Source organism: Zea mays, chromosome 2 (genome assembly GCF_902167145.1).
Source record: "Zea mays cultivar B73 chromosome 2, Zm-B73-REFERENCE-NAM-5.0, whole genome shotgun sequence".
Taxonomy (NCBI): domain Eukaryota; kingdom Viridiplantae; phylum Streptophyta; class Magnoliopsida; order Poales; family Poaceae; genus Zea; species Zea mays.
The window spans coordinates 4710380-4732850 of NC_050097.1; the positions used below are offsets into that span (position 1 = coordinate 4710380).

The following is a 22471-nucleotide window of genomic DNA, read 5'->3' on the forward strand; positions in this document are numbered from 1 at the left end:
TTGTCCAAAATGCTCTTATTGCAAAATTTGGTCTCTTGTGGGGGAGAATTTTGATTATGGGAAAACAGGGGAGTTTTTGGCACTTAATCAATTTTACTATTGAAATATCTCTCTATTTGCCCAAACAAGTGTGTTTGACTTAGAGATAGGAAAAAGAATTTGATTTGCAAAAACAAACTAAGTGGTGGCAAAGAGCGATCCAAATATGCCAAATTATAGTCAAAAACAATTTGGTCTTCAATTGCATTGATTTTGCACTTCTTGTGTTGCTTTTTGATGTGTTGGCATAAATCACCAAAAAGGGGGAGATTATAAGGCAAATGTGCCCTTGGGCCATTTCTAAAATGTTTTGGTGATTAAGTGCCCAACACGTTTGAATAAGTTCTTATGGGCCAAATAAAGTGAGAAGTGAAAATCAAGGCACAATGTATGTTTCTAGACTTAGTACATCGTTTTTTGAAGGCTAATGTGTTTTCTCTAAGTGCTTGAAACAGTGATAAAAGAGAAGAAAAGGATTGCAAAAGAGTTGGCTATGTGCAGCAAACTCCAGTTCGGCTTGGCACACCGAACTGTCCGGTGGTGCACCGGACTGTCCGGTGCGCCAGGCTGGTCTCCGGTGAAATGGCCACTCTCGGGACTCAACAACGCGTATGGCTAAAAATCACCGGACCGTCCGGTGAGTCATCTACGACGAACTCATTGCTCTCGGGAATGAAGGAAGGCGACGTGGCTATAATTCACCGGACTGTCCGGTGGTGCACTGGACCGTCCGGTGAGCCAACGGCCGCCAGCGCCAACAGTAGGCCGCGAAATCTGTAAGCGACGCGTGGCAGCTTCAACGGTCGGAAGGAGGCACCAGACTGTTTGGTGTGCACTGGACAGTGTCCGGTGCGCCAACGGGCCAAGAGCTGCAACGGTTGACTGTGCCCGTTTTGGAAGGAAATCGCGCACAGGACAGGCTACAGTAGCTTTCCGGTGGCGCACCGGACTGTCCAGTGCGCCACTCGACAGAAGGCAGGAATTGCCTTCCAAGATTGTCTCCAACGGCTCCTAGCTGCCTTGGGGCTATAAAAGGGGTCCCTAGGCGCATGGAGGAGTAACCGAAGTATTTACTAAGCATTCTAAGACTCCCACACTCCGCCTCCGCGCATTTGATTGATTGTGTTAGTGAATTGAGCTCCGTTCGAGTTGTGAACTCTCTGTGCTACGTTTTGAGCTCAAGTCTTAGCTTGTGTGCGTGTGTGTGCTGCGGATTTGTGTCGTGTGTGTATTGCTTCTCCCAACCTTACTCCATGCTTTCTTTGTGATCCTTATTGTAAGGGCGAGAGACTCCAACTTGTGGAGATTCCTCGCAAACGGGAAGAAGGCTATAAGGAAGAAAGCCGTGGTATTCAAGTTGATCATTGGATCACTTGAAAGGGGTTGAGTGCAACCCTCGTCCATTAGGACGCTACAACTTGGAAGTAGACAAGTGTTACTTGGCCGAACCACGGGATAAAATCGCGTGTCTCTTGTGTTGCTTTCTCTATGATTGTTTTGTCCACAAGAACTCCGCTCAAAACTACTTAGTCGCACTAACACTTCTATAACTAAGTTTTGTGGCTATTTAGTGTTTGATTTTACAGGATCACCTATTCACCCCCTCTAGGTGCTCTCAAAGAGTCTATCTTATTCTTAGAGACTTATCTTGTCCTAATAAGCATACCTATTCCCATCACTTTGCTTATCTCATATTAGTGTAACAAACATGACCTATCCCAATACAAATTAAGTAAACCTTATCTAGTCTAATCTGGTTGTACCAATTTAAATCCTAACCCCATCTAATCTGATCAGATCTAATCTAATGGACAAACATGATAGAGAATACTGGGAAAATAGATTAGACCCTACTTCTATAAGCATGTTAACTAGACCACATACAACTACATAACCATATGCGACTACCTTAACCGTCAGATAGTTGCATAACCCCTCTGTTTTAACCTGACAGAGATTCTGACCTACCTACACTATATAATTCATCCTATCTCAAAGGATTTTAACACATATTAATAATACATATTCTACCCTGGTAGATCTATCTAACTTAAACTAAGTTTAATCTAGTAATATCTAATCTAATCTAGACCCTACCTAATCTAATATGGTCTAATCTATGTTACAAGTATTAACTAAATCATATTCTTATAAATGGGTTTTAAACCTAAAATTGGTGTCTTAAACCAACTCGTTCGTGAAACCGCGACCTAGCCTATGTTATAGGTTGCCCAACTCATTTATCCCAAAAGCAAGGTAAAACTCTATTTAACCTACCTACCCTGTGTACCCGCAATTGTTATCCCAACTTGGATAATGGCATCTAATACCACGACCGATGGTCCCTAATTCAGACCCCCAAAGGAAGCTCGATTAAGCCATAGTACACTCATTCTATATCAACACTCACCTAATAGTTAAAATCTGATGTACCCTTGTTTTCTATGCCACACCTGCTAATGGCATGAAAATTTTATGTGTATAAAAATATATATATTGGAAGTTCCACTTAGATAAAAATATATATACTAGAACTTCGTAAAGATAAAGTCAGCTTGACATGCTCAAATAAATGGTATTCCTAAATAGGATTATAGAATCTAGTGTGATCTAATCCAATGTGGTCTGCTTAAACAGATTAGTGGTACTTGGACCCTTCTAGCCAGGTGTTAACTTAACTTACCACATTAGATCAACTCAACCATGAGCTAACCCAACCCATAGAGTCATGATGAATGGTATAATCTATCTATCCCCACCTAACATCAAACAAACTTTTAACCTACATCATGTAGACTATCTCATCTTGACAAAATTCTATCCTAACATATGCTTCTAACTCTCATGGTCAATACTAGGAAGGGAAGATTATCAAACAACAGCAACCAGAAATGAATCCTCCAAATCCTCCACCGGTTGGAATCGAACAAGTGGTTGCTGCTCAAATGATGGTAATACAACAAATGGCAAACATGGTTACTGAATTGCAAAATCAGATAAGACAAGAACGCGAGAAAATACGTCAGGACCGACTGGAGATACGTCGAAAAATAAGGCAAGCACAGTCGGAAAGACAACAACAACAACGCCCACTATCTCCACCACCATCACTAGCTCCACCAAGCTACATAAAAAAATATATATCTACTACTATTTGTAAAACTAAATATTACTTTAGTTAGAAAGTTGGTATGATACTATTTTAGGAGGAATAATAAGGTCTATTTGACCCTATGAGTTGCTAGTAAATCATGCATCATGCTGAGATTTTGTTTGTGCATATGTGTTGAGACAATATGAATATACACCCTTTCCTTACAAATCTCGATGACGAGATTTCTATTAACGGGGTAGGATTTGTAAAGCCCAACAATGGTAGGAAAAATAGTAAAATAATAAAACAAAGAAATAAGAATATCTATGATAGAGAGTTTAGAATTTTTGAAACCTTCTTGGATTTCTCATGCCTTTGAATGTTTAACTTCAAAAAGAAAAGAGGAAGGAAATCATATTAAAGTCATCTACTATTGCTAGAATTAAATAGTGGGAAGAAGAATAAATAATAAATAAATAAGATTTGAAAGTGCAAAAGTATTATTCAAGAGAGAATTATGAATTCAAAGTTCAAACATGAATTTAAATTTAGTTTGGAATTTGAGAATAGGAGAAAGAAAAACAAAAATAAATCATAATAAAAATTAGACATTGGAAAAATGTTCCTATCAAAACAAAGGGAGAATTTTTTAATATACCTTTAATTTGAATACACACCCAAAATAATAATATAATGAAATAAATATGGTGTGTGTATTTCATGTTGAAAATATTGCCTAAATAAAATAATAAATAGTGAAGTAACTAAATAAATAGGTTAAGTAGTGCATGATGTGGATATTCTATTTGTTCCTCTTAAAAAAATTAAAGGTTGAAATTCAAATCTGAGTTTAATCTGAAATTGAAATAGAAATCATAAAAATGAAAATCCAAAGAAAAGAAAAAGGAAATGAGAATTAGGCGGGTTGGAATCTGCAATTTCGACCTAATAATCAACTCTTCCACGCGGCCCAACCACCTGGTTGCGTCACTGACTCCGCGGGACCCACACACCCGGCTTTCCCTCGCGCACGCACAAATTCACTTTGGCTGACCAGTGGGCCCGTTGGCCAGCTCGCCCGCCATACACGCTCACGGGTGCGCCGGCTCGCCTTGTGCATCTGCGGTGTGGGCCCGGACCAGTTAGAGGGTCTTCTTCTTTCCCCGCACGACTCGCTCGCCCGCACACCGGCCACGGGGGAATCCGGGGGTGGTTGTGCTAGTCATGCATACCGGACCTCCCCTTGCCCCTCCGATTCGCTCCACGCCAGCACCTAGGAACTTGGGCCAGAGCTTGGTGTTCCGCTATTCGCAACCGCAAAGGAGAGCTTGAAGACACCACCGCACCCGTATTTGGTCTGTGGTGCCGTTCGGCTCCCCGGATGTGGGTAGAGCGCATCGTTTGCGAGTGAGGGACCTGGACAGGGCGACTCCAGGGGCGGTGAACCGGTGAGTCTCTGTTAATTGCTCGCTGACGACACATCGCCACCGCGGGTCTGCGCTACACCGTGGATAGGGCCTCGCATCGCGTGATTCATGGTAAGGACTCCTTCCCCCGACTCGCGTTCATCTCTATTTCGTGTAGCCTCGTCCGAATCTGGGTTTTGGGGCACCAGTGCCATTGGTGGCTTCCGCTGGCCATGGCCGCCGCCGGGGTGGGTCTGCGATGTGGCCTGTGCCACCAGGAGGGCAGGGATGATGTCTAGGTCGCTTGATGCGAAAGCAAGGGCCAAGATTAGATCTCCGCATAATGTATTAGTACCGTTAGATTTGAATCCGACGTACCGGTTTGCGGGAGATGGGGATCGGATATGGTCCGTGCGATCTTGATCCGGTGTATGTGGATCAATTTCAGCTACTTAAAACCTGGGCCGTAGATCTTAGATCCATGGGCTAGCAGCGCTTATGGATTCAGATCTAATCGGATCTATTGATTTAGAATCTAACGACCCAGATTGGGCAATACCTCTTCGCTAGGGCAGTTTAGCATAAGAGCCCCTCGGTTAGTTCAGAATGAACCCGCGGTCCACAGGGACTGTTCACAGAGTCTTAGAAACTTTTGCGCCATTGCCCCTATCTTCTACAGAATTTGATGCCTAGCCCAGAGATTTATAAAATTCAGTAAAAGTGATTAGAAAATGATTTTTAATGTGAAAATAAATGCTAGGATGTGTTTAATTCATAGAAAATTCATATGATGTCCATTTTAGTTCATTCCAATTTCTATAATTCTATAATATTATTGTTAATCACATATTACCTCTGTTTTGATATGGAAGTCACATTAAAATCTATATTCTATTTAATCTTGTACAAAACACCTAGAATCTTTAGGAATTCATAACTTAAAATCTATAACTCCGATTTGATCCATTCAAGTTGTGTTAGTCTCATACAAGTATTTACTACGCAGTAACAACATTTATTATACCATGTCTCACTCTTTTCTAGTTAGATCTTTATTTAATTTATGTTGGTTAGTCTGGTTAATCTACTTATCATTATAATCTACTAGAGGATGATCTATGGTTAATTCATAACTTAGATTAAAGTTGAGATAATTATTTATAGAATAATCTCTCATATGATTTATATTAACCAATTTATAATATAGTTTAATATTTAAATCACATCATAACTTGATGACCACGACTCTGATCTTAGTGATTCTTGAACCCACGATCTCGTAGCAATGTGTAGATTATTATTATTTAGTTTGTACTTATGTTTGGTGTGATGTTAATTTTGTCTATACCATGTTTGTTTGTATTGCTACGACTAACAGTGAGGTCACGAGAATCTGAGGATCATCCTGGTGCCTGGAATCTCAAGTTCCAGGCAAGTTGTGCCTGAAAGTCGCCTAGAGGGGGGGTGAATAGGGCGAAACTGAAATTCTCACAAAATAATCACAACTATAAGCCGGGTTAGCGTTAGAAATGTAATTGAGTCCGCGAGAGAGGGCGCAAAACAAATCGCAAGCGAATAATGAGGTGAGACACGCGGATTTGTTTTACCGAGGTTCGGTTCTCTCAAACCTACTCCCCGTTGAGGAGGCCACAAAGGCCGGGTCTCTTTCAACCCTTCCCTCTCTCAAACGGTCCCTCGGACCGAGTGAGCTTCTCTTCTCAAATCACTTGGGAATCAAACTTCCCGCAAGGACCACCACACAATTGGTGTCTCTTGCCTCAATTACAAGTGAGTGTTTGATCACAAGAAAGAATGCGAAAGAAAAGAAGCGATCCAAGCGCAAGAGCTCAAATGAACACTACAAATCACTCTCTCTAGTCACTAGGGCTTTGAATGAAGTTGGGAGAGGATTTGATCTCTTTTGGTGTGCCTTGCAATGAAAGCTAGCTCTTGTAAGGTGGTTGGAAGGTGAAAACTTGGATGCAATGAATGGTGGGGTGGTTGGGGTATTTATAGCCCCAACCACCAAAAGTGGCCGTTGGGAGGCTGTCTGTTCGATGGCGCACCGGACAGTCCGGTGCACACCGGACAGTCCGGTGCCTCCTGCCACGTCATCACTGCCGTTGGATTCTGACCGTTGGAGCTTCTAACTTGTGGGCCCACCTGGGTGTCCGGTGCACACCGGACATGCACTGTTCCTTGTCCGGTGTGCCAGTATGGGCGCGCCTGACTTCTGTGCGCGCAGAGCGCGCATTAAATGCGCGGCAGAGAGCCGTTGGCGCGGAGATAGCCGTTGCACTGGAGTCGCACCGGACAGTCCGGTGCACACCGGACAGTCCGGTGAATTTTAGCGGACTAGCCGTTGGAGTTTCCCGAAGCTGGCGAGTTCCTGAGGCCGCTTCTCCATGGTGCACCGGACACTGTCCGGTGTACACCGGACAGTCCGGTGAATTATAGCGCGAGTGCCTCTGGAAATTCCCGAAGGTGGCGAGTTTGAGTCTGAGTCCCCCTGGTGCACCGGACATGTCCGGTGGTGCACCGGACAGTCCGGTGCGCCAGACCAGGGGTGCCTTTGGTTGCCCCTTTGCTCCTTTGTTGAATCCAAAACTTGGTCTTTTTATTGGCTGAGTGTGAACCTTTTACACCTGTATAATCTATACGCTTGGGCAAACTAGTTAGTCCAATTATTTGTGTTGGGCAATTCAACCACCAAAATTATTTAAGAACTAGGTGTAAGCCTAATTCCCTTTCAATCTCCCCCTTTTTGGTGATTGATGCCAACACAAACCAAAGCAAGTATGGAGATGCATAATTGAACTAGTTTGTACAATGTAAGTGCAAAGGTCGCTTGGAATTGAGCCAATATAAATACTTATAAGATACGCATGGATTGTTTCTTTCTTATTTAACATTTTGGACCACGCTTGCACCACATGTTTTGTTTTTGCAAATTCTTTTGTAAATCTTTTTCAAAGTTCTTTTGCAAATAGTCAAGGGTAAATGAGTAAGATTTTGCAAAGCATTTTCAAGATTTGAAATTTTCTCCCCCTGTTTCAAATGCTTTTCCTTTGACTAAACAAAACTCCCCTTAATGAGATCCTCCTCTTAGTGTTCAAGAGGGTTTTGATATATCATTTTTGAAATACTACTTCCCCTTTTGAACACAATAGGATACCAATTGATAAATACTCTTGGAAAACACTAAGTTTTTGAAATTGGTGGTGGTGCGGTCCTTTTGCTTTGGGCTCTTACTTTCTCCCCCTTTGGCATTAATTGCCAAAAACGGAATCATTAGAGCCCTCGAAGTGACTTCTCCCCCTTTGATTATAAGCAAATGAGTTAAGATTATACCAAAGATGAAGTCCTTTTGCTCTCTCTCCCCCAAAGATGGAGAGTGGCTTGGAGTGACGGCGAAGGATGAGTTACGGAGTGGAAGCCTTTGTCTTCGCCGAAGACTCCAATTCCCTTTCAATATACCTATGACTTGGTTTGAAATAGACTTGAAAACACATTAGTCATAGCATATAAAAGAGATATGATCAAAAAGTATATAAATGAGCTATGTGTGCAATCTAGCAAAAGAAGTTGCGTGAATCAAGAATATTGAGCTCATGCCTAAGTTTGGTAAAAGTTTGTTCATCAAGAGGCTTGGTAAAGATATCGGCTAATTGATCTTTAGTGTTGATGTAAGAAATCTCGATATCCCCCTTTTGTTGGTGATCCCTAAGAAAATGATACCGGATGGCTATGTGTTTAGTGCGGCTATGCTCGACAGGATTGTCGGCCATTTTGATTGCACTCTCATTATCACATAGCAAAGGGACTTTGGTTAATTTGTAACCGTAGTCCCGCAGGGTTTGCCTCATCCAAAGTAGTTGCGCGCAACAATGACCTGCGGCAATGTACTCGGCTTCGGCGGTGGAAAGAGCGACCGAATTTTGCTTCTTTGACGCCCAAGACACCAAGGATCTTCCCAAGAACTGGCAAGTCCCCGATGTGCTCTTCCTATTAATCTTACACCCCGCCCAATCAGCATCCGAATAACCAATTAAATCAAAAGTGGATCCCCGAGGGTACCAAAGCCCAAACTTAGGAGTATAAGCCAAATATCTCAAGATTCGTTTTACGGCCGTAAGGTGGGATTCCTTAGGATCGGATTGGAATCTTGCACACATGCAAACGGAAAGCATAATGTCCGGTCGAGACGCACATAAATAAAGCAATGAACCAATCATCGACCGGTATACCTTTTGATCCACGGACTTACCTCCCGTGTCGAGGTCGAGATGCCCATTGGTTCCCATGGGTGTCTTGATGGGCTTGGCATCCTTCATTCCAAACTTGGTTAGAATGTCTTGAGTATACTTCGTTTGGCTTAGGAAGGTGCCCTCTTGGAGTTGCTTCACTTGAAATCCTAAGAAGTACTTCAACTCCCCCATCATAGACATCTCGAACTTTTGTGTCATGATCCTACTAAATTCCTCACAAGTAGATTCGTTAGTAGACCCAAATATGATATCATCAACATAAATTTGGCATACAAACAAATCATTGTCAAGAGTTTTAGTGAATAGAGTAGGATCCGCCTTGCCGACTTTGAAGCCATTAGCGATAAGGAAATCTCTAAGGCATTCATACCATGCTCTTGGGGCTTGCTTGAGCCCATAAAGCGCCTTAGAGAGCTTATAGACATGGTTAGGATACTCACTGTCTTCAAAGCCGGGAGGTTGCTCAACATAGACCTCTTCCTTGATTGGTCCATTGAGGAAAGCACTTTTCACGTCCATTTGATAAAGCTTAAAGCCATGGTAAGTAGCATAGGCTAATAATATGCGAATTGACTCAAGCCTAGCTACGGGTGCATAGGTTTCACCGAAATCCAAACCTTCGACTTGGGAGTATCCTTTGGCCACAAGTCGAGCTTTGTTCCTTGTCACCACACCATGCTCATCTTGCTTGTTGCGGAAGACCCATTTGGTTCCTACAACATTTTGGTTAGGACGTGGAACTAAGTGCCATACCTCGTTCCTTGTGAAATTGTTGAGCTCCTCTTGCATCGCCACCACCCAATCCGAATCTTGAAGCGCTTCCTCCACCTTGTGTGGCTCAATAGAGGAAACAAAAGAGTAATGTTCACAAAAATGTGCAACACGAGATCGAGTGGTTACCCCCTTATGAATGTCGCCGAGAATGGTGTCGACGGGGTGATCTCGTTGGATTGCTTGGTGGACTCTTGGGTGTGGCGGCCTTTGCTCTTCATCCTCGTTGTCTTGATCATTTGCATCTCCCCCTTGATCATTGTCGTCATCTTGAGGTGGCTCATTTGCTTGATCTTCTACTTCATCAACTTGAGCTTCATCCTCATTTTGAGTTGGTGGAGATGCTTGAGTGGAGGATGATGGTTGATCTTGTGCATGTGGAGGCTCTTCGGATTCCTTAGGACACACATCTCCAATAGACATGTTCCTTAGTGCTATGCATGGAGCCTGTTCTTCACCTATCTCATCAAGATCAACTTGCTCTACTTGAGAGCCGTTAGTCTCATCAAACACAACGTCACAAGATACTTCAACAAGTCCTGAGGACTTGTTAAAGACTCTATATGCCCTTGTGTTTGAGTCATATCCTAGTAAAAAGCCTTCTACAGTTTTAGGAGCAAATTTAGATTTTCTACCTCTTTTAACAAGAATAAAGCATTTGCTACCAAAAACTCTAAAATATGAAATGTTGGGCTTTTTACCGGTTAGGAGTTCATAGGATGTCTTCTTGAGGATTCGGTGAAGATATAACCGGTTGATGGCGTAGCAGGCGGTGTTGACTGCCTCGCCCCAAAACCGATCCGAAGTCTTGTACTCATCAAGCATGGTTCTTGCCATGTCCAATAGAGTTCGATTCTTCCTTTCCACTACACCATTTTGTTGTGGGGTGTAGGGAGAAGAGAACTCATGCTTGATGCCCTCCTTCTCAAGAAAGCCTTCGATTTGAGAGTTCTTGAACTCCGTCCTGTTGTCGCTTCTTATTTTCTTGATCCTTAAGCCGAACTCATTTTGAGCCCGTCTCAAGAATCCCTTTAACGTCTCTTGGGTTTGAGATTTTTCCTGTAAAAAGAATACCCAAGTGAAGCGAGAATAATCATCCACAATAACTAGACAGTACTTACTCCCGCCGATGCTTATGTAAGCAATCGGGCCGAATAGATCCATGTGTAGAAGCTCCAGTGGCCTGTCGGTCGTCATGATGTTTTTGTGTGGATGATGAGCTCCAACTTGCTTCCCTGCCTGGCATGCGCTACAAATCCTGTCTTTCTCAAAATGAACATTTGTTAATCCTAAAATGTGTTCTCCCTTTAGAAGCTTATGAAGATTCTTCATTCCAACATGGGCTAGTCGGCGGTGCCAGAGCCAACCCATGTTAGTCTTAGCGATTAAGCAAGTGTCGAGTTTAGCTCTATCAAAATCTACTAAGTATAGCTGACCCTCTAACACTCCCTTAAATGCTATTGAATCATCACTTCTTCTAAAGACAGTGACACCTACATCAGTGAATAGACAGTTGTAGCCCATTTGACATAATTGTGAAACAGAAAGCAAATTGTAATCTAATGAATTAACAAGAAAAACATTGGAAATAGTATGGTCAGGTGATATAGCAATCTTACCCAATCCTTTGACCAAAACTTGTTTTCCATCCCCGAATGTGATAGCTCGTTGGGGATCTTGGTTTTTCTCAAAGGAGGAGAACATCTTCTTCTTCCCTGTCATGTGGTTTGTGCACCCGCTGTCGAGTATCCAACTTGAGCCCCCGGATGCATAAACCTACAAAACAAGTTTAGTTCTTGACTTTAGGTACCCAAATGGTTTTGGGTCCTTTGGCATTAGACACAAGAACTTTGGGTACCCAAACACAAGTCTTGGAGCCCTTGTGCTTGTCCCCAACATATTTGGCAACTATCTTGCCGGATTTGTTAGTCAAAACATAAGATGCATCAAAAGTTTTAAATGAAATGTTATGATCATTTGATGCACTAGGAGTTTTCTTTCTAGGCAACTTAGCATGGGTTGATTGCCTAGAGCTAGATGTCTCACCCTTATACATAAAAGCATGATTAGGGCCAGAGTGAGACTTCCTAGAATGAATTCTCCTAATTTTGCTCTCGGGATAACCGGCAGGGTATAAAATATAACCCTCGTTATCCTGAGGCATGGGAGCCTTGCCCTTAACAAAATTAGACAATCTTTTAGGAGGGGCATTAATTTTGACATTGTCTCCCCTTTGGAAGCCAATGCCATCCTTGATGCCCGGGCGTCTCCCATTATAAAGCATGCTACGAGCAAATTTAAATTTCTCATTTTCTAAGTTGTGCTCGGCAATTTTAGCATCTAGTTTTGCTATATGATCATTTTGTTGTTTAATTAAAGCCATATGATCATGAATAGCATTAACATCAACATCTCTACATCTAGTACAAATAGATACATGCTCAACAATAGATGTAGAAGGTTTGCAAGAATTAAGTTCAACAATCTTAGCATGAAAAATATCATTTCTATCTCTAAGATCGGAAACTGTAACTTTGCAGACATCATAATCTTTAGCCTTAGCATTTAAATTTTTATTTTCTACTCTAAGGCTAGCAAGAGAAATATTCAATTCTTCAATCCTAGCAAGCAAATCATCATTATTATCTTTAGGATTGGAAGTTGAAACAATGCAAACATGAGAATCAACCTTAGTATTTAAACTAGCATTTTCATTCCTAAGGTTGTCAATCATCTCACGGCAAGTGCTTAGCTCACTAGATAATTTTTCACATTTTTCTACTTCTAGAGCATAAGCCTTTTTAACCTTAACATGTCTCTTGTTTTCTTTAATTAGACAATCCTCTTGGGAGTCCAAAAGGTCATCCTTTTCATGAATAGCACTAATCAATTCATTTAATTTTTCTTTTTGCTCCATGTTAAGATTGGCAAAGAGAACACGCAAATTATCCTCCTCATCACTATTATTATCATCACTAGAAGACTCATATTTAGTGGAGGAGTTAGATTTAACCTTCTTCCGTTTGCCGTCCTTTGCCATGAGGCACTTGTGGCCGACGTTGGGGAAGAGAAGTCCCTTGGTGACGGCGATGTTGGCGGCGTCCTCGTCGTCGGAGGAGTCGCTTGAGCTTTCGTCGGAATCCCACTCCCGACAAACATGGGCATCGCCGCCCTTCTTCTTGTAGAACTTCTTTTTCTCCTTTCTTCTCCCCTTCTTGTCGTCGCCTCGGTCACTGTCACTTGATATAGGACATTTAGCAATAAAATGACCGTGCTTACCACATTTGTAGCAAACCTTCTTGGAGCGGGACTTGTAGTCTTTCCCACTCCTTTGTTTGAGGATTTGGCGGAAGCTCTTGATGACGAGCGTCATCTCCTCATTGTCAAGCTTGGAGGCGTCGATTGGTTGTCTACTTGGTGTAGACTCCTCCTTCTTTTCTTCCGTCGCCTTGAATGCGACGGGTTGAGCTTCGGATGTAGATGGATCATCAAGCTCGTTGATCTTCCTCGAGCCTTCGATCATGCACTCAAAACTTACAAAATGCCCGATTACTTCCTCGGGGGTCATTTTAGTATATCTAGGATTACCACGAATTAATTGAACTTGAGTGGGGTTAAGGAAAATGAGAGATCTTAGAATAACCTTAACCATTTCGTGGTCGTCCCACTTGACGCTCCCGAGGTTGCGCACTTGGTTCACCAAAGTCTTGAGCCGGTTGTACATGTGTTGTGGCTCCTCCCCTTTGCGAAGCCGGAACCGACCGAGCTCCCCCTCGATCATTTCCCGCTTGGTGATCTTGGTGAGCTCATCTCCTTCGTGCGCGGTTTTGAGCACATCCCAAACCTCCTTGGCGCTCTTCAACCCTTGAACTTTGTTATACTCCTCTCTACTTAAAGAGGCGAGGAGTATTGTTGTCGCTTGAGAGTTGAAGTGCTCGATTTGGGCCACCTCATCCTCATCATAATCCTTGTCCCCTACGGATGGTACCTGTGCACCAAACTCAACAACATCCCATATACTTTTGTGGAGTGAGGTTAGATGAAATCGCATTAGATCACTCCACCTAGCATAATCTTCACCATCAAAAGTTGGTGGTTTGCCTAATGGGACGGAAAGTAAAGGTGCGTGTTTAGAAATGCGAGGATAGTGTAGGGGGATCTTACTAAACTTCTTACGCTCTTGGCGTTTAGAAGTTACGGAGGGTGCATCGGAGTCGGAGGTTGATGTTGATGAAGTGTCGGTCTCGTAGTAGACCACCTTCCTCATCCTCTTTTGCTTGTCCCCACTCCGACGCGGCTTGTGGGAAGAAGATTTTTCCTTCTTCTCTTTGTGGTGAGAAGAAGATTTCTTCTCCTTCCCTTTGTTGGAGGAGATCTTTTTCTTCTCCTTCCTCTTGGTGCGGGACTCTTCCGATGAAGTGCTCCCGTGGCTTGTAGTGGGCTTTTCGCCGGTCTCCATCTCCTTCTTGGCGTGATCTCCCGACATCACTTCGAGCGGTTAGGCTCTAATGAAGCACCGGGCTCTGATACTAATTGAAAGTCGCCTAGAGGGGGGGTGAATAGGGCGAAACTGAAATTCTCACAAAATAATCACAACTATAAGCCGGGTTAGCGTTAGAAATGTAATTGAGTCCGCGAGAGAGGGCGCAAAACAAATCGCAAGCGAATAATGAGGTGAGACACGCGGATTTGTTTTACCGAGGTTCGGTTCTCTCAAACCTACTCCCCGTTGAGGAGGCCACAAAGGCCGGGTCTCTTTCAACCCTTCCCTCTCTCAAACGGTCCCTCGGACCGAGTGAGCTTCTCTTCTCAAATCACTTGGGAATCAAACTTCCCGCAAGGACCACCACACAATTGGTGTCTCTTGCCTCAATTACAAGTGAGTGTTTGATCACAAGAAAGAATGCGAAAGAAAAGAAGCGATCCAAGCGCAAGAGCTCAAATGAACACTACAAATCACTCTCTCTAGTCACTAGGGCTTTGAATGAAGTTGGGAGAGGATTTGATCTCTTTTGGTGTGCCTTGCAATGAAAGCTAGCTCTTGTAAGGTGGTTGGAAGGTGAAAACTTGGATGCAATGAATGGTGGGGTGGTTGGGGTATTTATAGCCCCAACCACCAAAAGTGGCCGTTGGGAGGCTGTCTGTTCGATGGCGCACCGGACAGTCCGGTGCACACCGGACAGTCCGGTGCCTCCTGCCACGTCATCACTGCCGTTGGATTCTGACCGTTGGAGCTTCTGACTTGTGGGCCCACCTGGGTGTCCGGTGCACACCGGACATGCACTGTTCCTTGTCCGGTGTGCCAGTATGGGCGCGCCTGACTTCTGTGCGCGCAGAGCGCGCATTAAATGCGCGGCAGAGAGCCGTTGGCGCGGAGATAGCCGTTGCACTGGAGTCGCACCGGACAGTCCGGTGCACACCGGACAGTCCGGTGAATTTTAGCGGACTAGCCGTTGGAGTTTCCCGAAGCTGGCGAGTTCCTGAGGCCGCTTCTCCATGGCGCACCGGACACTGTCCGGTGTACACCGGACAGTCCGGTGAATTATAGCGCGAGTGCCTCTGGAAATTCCCGAAGGTGGCGAGTTTGAGTCTGAGTCCCCCTGGTGCACCGGACATGTCCGGTGGTGCACCGGACAGTCCGGTGCGCCAGACCAGGGGTGCCTTTGGTTGCCCCTTTGCTCCTTTGTTGAATCCAAAACTTGGTCTTTTTATTGGCTGAGTGTGAACCTTTTACACCTGTATAATCTATACACTTGGGCAAACTAGTTAGTCCAATTATTTGTGTTGGGCAATTCAACCACCAAAATTATTTAAGAACTAGGTGTAAGCCTAATTCCCTTTCAGTGCCATTGATCACTTTTGTTTACCCAATAATGTTCTTTAATATCACTTATTAATGCATAGGTTTAATTTTGATGGGACCCAATAGGTCACCCTAGTCTGCTTATCTTGTTACCTTGTTTACCCCTCAATCACTTGGGTAGTTTTTGCTATTGCTTTATATGGTTTTGGGTTAATATTTCATTATATCCATGTTCCAATTATTCTGTTATTTTATTTATGTTCATGTCAAGATCATTATTATCTTTAATTGGAACATGGAGCTTAACTTGAGAAACACGGGACACCACAAGGGAGGAATGAGACCCCTTGGCTAACTAATTAGGAAAGCTAGTGGAAGACTACCTTACCCGAAAGGGGCAAGGGCAGTAGGGGAGTTGCATGCAAGGAGGTTCTCGGGTTGATTTTGCTGCGATGGCGGTCAGACGAGGGATTCTTGCAAGTGCTCTTCCCAAAAACTGCAGCGGGTTTTCGGAAGCTAGTGAAACTTTGTAAAGGCCTCGTAGTGGGTCCCTAGCCATTCACCTCGGTAGTGTCTAAGGGCCTCGCAAACCCAGGCGACATGGGATGCACGACTTGTGGGTAAAGGGTACAACCTCTGCAGAGTGTAAAACTGGTATACTCGCCGAGCTCACGGTCATGAGCAGCTTAGGACTCTCGCATGATTAATTTATGGAACTTAAATTCAATTTGTCATTTGAATTGCATGGGATTATGTATTAATTTTGTTCTATTATTCTTAATATGGTTTGGTATTTACTTACATTTAGTAATTTATAATAAAATTTGATCAACTTATTAAAAGCAATGCTCAGCTTTAAACCCCTATTGTTGATCAGCTTTACACATCACATAAACTCCTGCCTTTGGTGAGTTCATGCCACATTATTCTCCACAACTTGTTGAGCGATGAACATGTGTGAGCTCACCCTTGCTGTCTCACACCTCCCCACAGGAGAAGAACAGGTGGTTCAAGAGGAGCCACACAACGAGGAGTTCGATTCGATCTAGGTGGTGTCTCCCAGTTGACTTTCTGGCGCCAAGGATGGATTTTAGATCCTGTTATATTTATCTTTTATTTTGTAAGACTTCCGCTATGTAATAAGTACTCTGATGTTATTATGACATTTATCTCTATACACTTTGTTATTATATATGTTGTCTTCTTTGGCGCATGTATGAGATGCACCTGGCTTTGTCTCTTAGAAATCGCGTGTGACAATTTTCATCAAGGAGTAATTTTAACAAAAGTCAACCTAGCTAAGAGAAATTGGATTGGACATCAAATGTGTTGTTTTTATAACCATAACGAAACAATTAAACACCTCTTTCTTGATTGCCAGCATGCTAATTTTGCTTGGAGAATAGTACATATTTGTCGGGGACCATAATTAGGGGTACCCTCAAGGCTCCTAATTCTCAGCTGGTAACCCCCATCAGCACAAAGCTGCAAAGGCCTGACGGGTGCGATCAAGTCAGGGATCAGTCCATTCGAGGGACTTGATCACGCCTCGCCCGAGCCTAGCCTCGGACAAGGGCAGCCGACCCCGGAGGATCTCTGCCTCGCCCGAGGCCCCCCTCCAGCGGCGAACACGTTCCCGGCTCGCCCGAGGCCCTGTCTTCGCCAAGAAGCAACCCCGACCAAATCGCAGGAGCATTTAATGCAAAGGTGGCCTGACACCTTTATCCTGACGCGCGCCCCTCAGCTGATAGAGCCGAAGTGACCGCCGTCACTTCGCCGCTCCACTGACCGGTCTGTCAGAAAGACAGCGCCGCCTGCGCCGCTCCGACTGCGGTGCCACTTGACAGAGTGAGGCTGACAGGCAGTCAGGCCCGACCGCGCACCATAGGAAACTCCGCTCCGCCCGACCCAGGGCTCGGACTCGGGCTAAGCCCCGGAAGACGGCGAACTCCGCTCCGCCCGACCCAGGGCTCGGACTCGGGCTAAGCCCCGGAAGACGGCTAACTCCGCTCCGCCCGACCCAGGGCTCGGACTCGGGCAAAGCCCCGGAAGACGGCGAACTCCGCTCCGCCCGACCCAGGGCTCGGACTCGGGCTAAGCCCCGGAAGACGGCGAACTCCGCTCCACCCGACCCAGGGCTCGGACTTGTGCTCAGCCCCAGAAGACGACGAACTCCGCTTCGCCCGACCCCGAAACTCAAATTCCGCCCTGGCCTCAGCCAACGGCCTCCGCCTCGCCCGACCCAGAGGCTCGGACTCGGCCTCGGCCACGGAAGATGGACTCGACCTCGACCTCGGAGAAGCCTCCACATCGCCCAACCTAGGGCGCGGACCGGCCACGTCAACAGGAGGCGACATCATTACCCTACTCCAAGTTGACTCAGGCTACGGGGAACAAGACCGGCGTCCCATCTGGCTCGCTCCGCCACATAGGCGATGATGGCGCCCCGCACGTTCCCTGACGATGGCGGCTCTCGGCCCCCTTACGAAAGCAAGAGGACGTCAGCAAGGACTCGACGGCCCCGACAGCTGTCCCTCCGCCAGGCTCCAGCACTCCTCCGACGGCCACGACATCACACAAACCGGGTGCCAAGATCTCTCCGGCCGCCACGATGGCGTGTACTTAGGGCGCTAGCTCTCCTCCGCTAGACACGTAGCACTCTGCTACACCCCCATTGTACACCTGGACCCTCTCCTTACGCCTATAAAAGGAAGGGCCAGGGCCCTCTTTGAGAGGGTTGGCCGCTCGGGGACAAGGACGAGACGGGCGCTCGCATAAGGCCACTCGCTCCTTCCCCCGTGTGGACGCTTGTAACCCCCTACTGCAAGCGCACCCGACCTGGGCGCGGGACGAACACGAAGGCCACGGGATTTCCACCTCTCTCTCGCCCATCTCCGGCCTCCTCGCTTTCCCCCTTCGCGCTCGGCCTCGCGTCGACCCATCTGGGCTGGGGCACGCGGCGACACTTCACTCGTCGGCCAGGGACCCCCCGGTCTCGAAACGCCGACAGTTGGCGCGCCAGGTAGGGGCCTGCTTCGTGTTGACAAACAGCTTCCCGTCAAGCTCCAGATGGGTAGTCTCCAGCAACCTCTCCGGCCCGGGATGGTGCTCCGTTTCGGGAGCCTTGAGTTCATGTCCCTCGACGGCAGCTACGACATGATACTCTTTCCACCGCCGGGCGACAACGATAATGGCGGCCGACAGTCCGCCCGCCGGCGGCGGGATCGACGACGTCTTCCCCGCGTGGTGGAAGAACAACCTTCGAGCTCGCCCCGTCCTCTTCCCCGTCGACGGAGGAGGAGGAGGCGGGGCAACCAAGGCCAAGCAGGAGGCGGCACCTCGTCGGCCGTCGAGCGAGTCGACAACGCCAGCACTCCAACGGGGGGCGCGCCGGGCATCGGCCTCGCGCTTGAGACGAAGACGAGCGCTGTCTCCCCGCGACACGTCAATCCCGAGCAAACGGACGACGCCAGCACGCTCGCGAAAGGCTTGCTGGGTGTCGCCCTCGTACCTGAGATGACGGTGCAGTCAGCCCCCGACGTGACCTCATCACCGCCTGTCGACCAAGAGGTACCGACCGATTCCCATCCCACGCCTCTCAGATTTAGCCTTGACCCGCCTAGCGGCTCCGTTTTGGCGGACGCTTTCGTAGAGGCAAATCCGAACCCTTTGGGGTTTCGTATGCGGTCACCTTGGGACCGGCTGACGGACGTCTCGACCTACGGGCCCTCCGGGTCCGAGGAAGACGACAAGCCCAGCTTCCATTGGGATTTCTCTGGACTTGGCAACCCCGGTGCCATGCGGGACCTCATGACCGCATGCGACTACTGCCTTTCCGACTGTTCCGACGGTAGCCGTAGCCTCGGCGACGAGGACTACGGCCCGAGCCGCGAATGTTTCCACGTCGATCTAAGGGGTCCCTCCGAAGGCAACCATCTCGGCATGCCGGAGGACGGTGATCTCCCTAGGCCGGTGCCTCGCGTTGACATCCCACGGGAGCTAGCTGTGGTCCCCGTTCCGGCGGGGGGTCACGACCCACAACTCGAGCAAATCCGCGGGGTGCAGGCCAGGCTCGACGAGGGAGCAGGAGCGCTTGAGCCAATCCGCCGGGACGTCGGGCAGGCATGGGCGGGCCAACCTCCGGCCGGAGAAATGCGTCATCTACCCTAGAGTTTCCAGCGCCGTATCGCCGACGATGTCAGGGTCAGGCCGCCACCCGCATCCAGTGGGGTCGGCTAGAACCTGGCTGCAGCAGCAATGCTCCTCCGCGCGATGCCGGAGCCATCAACCACCGAGGGGCGGCGAATCCAGGGAGAGCTCAAAGATCTCCTGGAAGGCGCCGCGGTCTGGCGGGCCGAGAGCTCCGCCTCCCGAAGGCAGGGGTACCCCTCGGAACATCATGTCGCGACTTCCCGATTCATGCGGGAAGCCTCGGTCTGCACCGGGCGCACGCGCAACACAGCGCCTGCGGCCCCGGGTCGCCTCGGCAACGAGCACCATCACCGCGATCGTCGGGCCCACCTCGACGAGAGGGTGCGCCGAGGCTACCACCCCAGGCGTGGGGGACGCTACGACAGCGGGGAGGATCGGAGTCCCTCGCCCGAACCACCCGGTCCGCAGGCCTTCAGCCGGGCCATACGACGGGCGCCGTTCCCGACCCGGTTCCGACCCCCGACTACTATCACAAAGTACTCGGGGGAGACGAGACCGGAACTGTGGCTCGCGGACTACCGTCTGGCCTGCCAACTGGGTGGAACAGACGATGACAACCTCATCATCCGCAACCTCCCCCTGTTCCTCTCCGACACCGCTCACGCCTGGTTGGAGCACCTGCCTCCGGGGCAGATCTCCAACTGGGACGACCTAGTACAAGCTTTCGCCGGCAATTTCTAGGGCACGTACGTGCGTCCCGGGAATTCCTGGGACCTCCGAAGCTGCCGATAGCAGCCGGGAGAGTCTCTCCGGGACTACATCCGGCGATTCTCGAAGCAGCGCACCGAGCTGCCCAACATCACCGACTCGGACGTCATCGGCGCGTTCCTCGCCGGCACCACCTGCCGCGACCTGGTGAGCAAGCTAGGTCGCAAGACCCCCACCAGGGCGAGCGAGCTGATGGACATCGCCACCAAGTTCGCCTCTGGCCAGGAGGCGGTCGAGGCTATCTTCCGGAAGGACAAGCAGCCCCAGGGCCGCCCACCGGAAGATGCCCCCGAGGCGTCGACTCAGCGCGGCGCCAAGAAGAAGGGCGGGAAGAAGTCGCAAGCGAAACGCGACGCCACCGACGCGGACCTTGTCGCCGCCGCCGAGTACAAGAACCCTCGGAAACCCCCAGGAGGTCCCAACCTCTTCGACAAGATGCTCAAGGAGTCGTGCCCCTATCACCAGGGGCCCGTCAAGCACACCCTTGAGGAGTGCGTCATGCTTCAGCGCCACTTCCACAGGGCCGGGCCACCCGCGGAGGGTGGCAGGGCCCGCGACGATGACAAGAAGGAAGATCACCAGGCAGGAGAGTTCCCCGAGGTCCGCGACTGCTTCATGATCTACGGCGGGCAAGCGGCGAACGCCTCGGCTCGGCACCGCAAGCAAGAGCGCCGGGAGGTCTGTTCGGTGAAGGTGGCGGCACCAGTCTACCTAGACTGGTCCGACAAGCCCATCACCTTCGACCAGGCCGACCACCCCGACCATGTGCCGAGCCCGGGGAAATACCCGCTCGTCGTCGACCCCGTCATCGACGACGTCAGGCTCACCAAGGTCCTCATGGACGGAGGCAGCAGCCTCAACATCATCTACGCCGAGACCCTCGGGCTTCTGGCGCTGCGCCTTTCCATGGGATCATCCCTGGGAAGCGCGTCCAGCCCCTCGGACAACTCGATCTTCCCGTTTGCTTCGGAACACCCTCCAACTTCCGAAGGGAGACCCTGACGTTCGAGGTGGTCGGGTTCCGAGGAACCTACCACGCGGTATTGGGGAGGCCCTGCTACGCGAAGTTCATGGCCGTCCCCAACTACACCTACCTCAAGCTCAAGATGTCGGGCCCCAACGGGGTCATCACCGTCGGCCCCACGTACAAACACGCGTTCGAATGCGACATGGAGTGCGTGGAGTACGCCGAGGCCCTCGCCGAGTCCGAGGCCCTCATCGCTAGGGATGGCAACGGGTCGGATTCGGATCGGGTATGACAAATACCCGCCCGCAACCATACCCGCGGGGATTGATCATACCCGCCCGCGACTATACCCGCGGGTATAATTTTGTACCCGTGCCCGTACCCATCGGGTATCGGGCGGGTATCAGGTACCCACGGATATAGTTTTACATGTACACCCACTGAGAGCATTTAAACTGTAGACAAACATATCATATACATTATACATGTAATAGTAACAATAACACAATCAATTTAGTTCACAAAGTAACTTAATTCCAGAAAATATAATTTAGTCCAAAAAGAAATGTAATAAGACAAGAAAACATTCGGCTTTGCACACTGCACTGTTGACTAATACGCACACAGCACATGCTACTTGCAGCTTGCTTGCTTGTTGACTCGGTTACAGGCTCACAGCCACACAAATTACCTCAAGAGAGCACCGACTGCACAGTCAGAGTATCAGCTCAGAGAGCAGGCTAGGGCGGGTACAGCATGTGGCTACCGCACGCAGGCAGCATGACGCAGCCAGAGGTGCCAGCGCCCGCCGGAGCGCCAAGCTGTGGAGCGGCCGAGCGGGGGGAGGTACGACCGTCCGCCGACTTGTGCTCGTGCGCGTGCAGGTCCCGATGCGGGACTAGATGGAGGAGCGATTATGAGGATGATAGGGATCAACCATCGAGTGGCAACTAAGACTAGGAAATCGCCCGCCGGAGGCACAGCCGCAGAGTGGAGCTGAAGTACCGGGGTCGCCTCTCGCCGGGATTCGGTCACTTAGAGACGTTTGATGGGCCTTTGCTCTTTGTCCTTTTTTAGTTATTGCGGATACCCGCGGGAAACCCGTGGGCAAAAACTGGAATTTGTGCCCGACCCGATTTTATCACGGGTCGGGTACGGGCGTACCCATGGGTTAAAATTTGTGCCCGTGTCTGAACCCGACGG

At 48.3% G+C, this 22471-nt stretch overlaps 1 long non-coding RNA gene across 1 annotated transcript; it reads left to right on the forward strand.

The window, feature by feature from the left end:
* The first annotated feature begins 4248 nt into the window (after nucleotides 1–4248).
* Nucleotides 4249–16699, forward strand: LOC118476274 (uncharacterized). Its single transcript, XR_004856064.1, has 2 exons — nucleotides 4249–4671; nucleotides 16375–16699. It is a non-coding gene; the product is annotated as an uncharacterized lncRNA (long non-coding RNA).
* Nucleotides 16700–22471: the final 5772 nt, after the last annotated feature.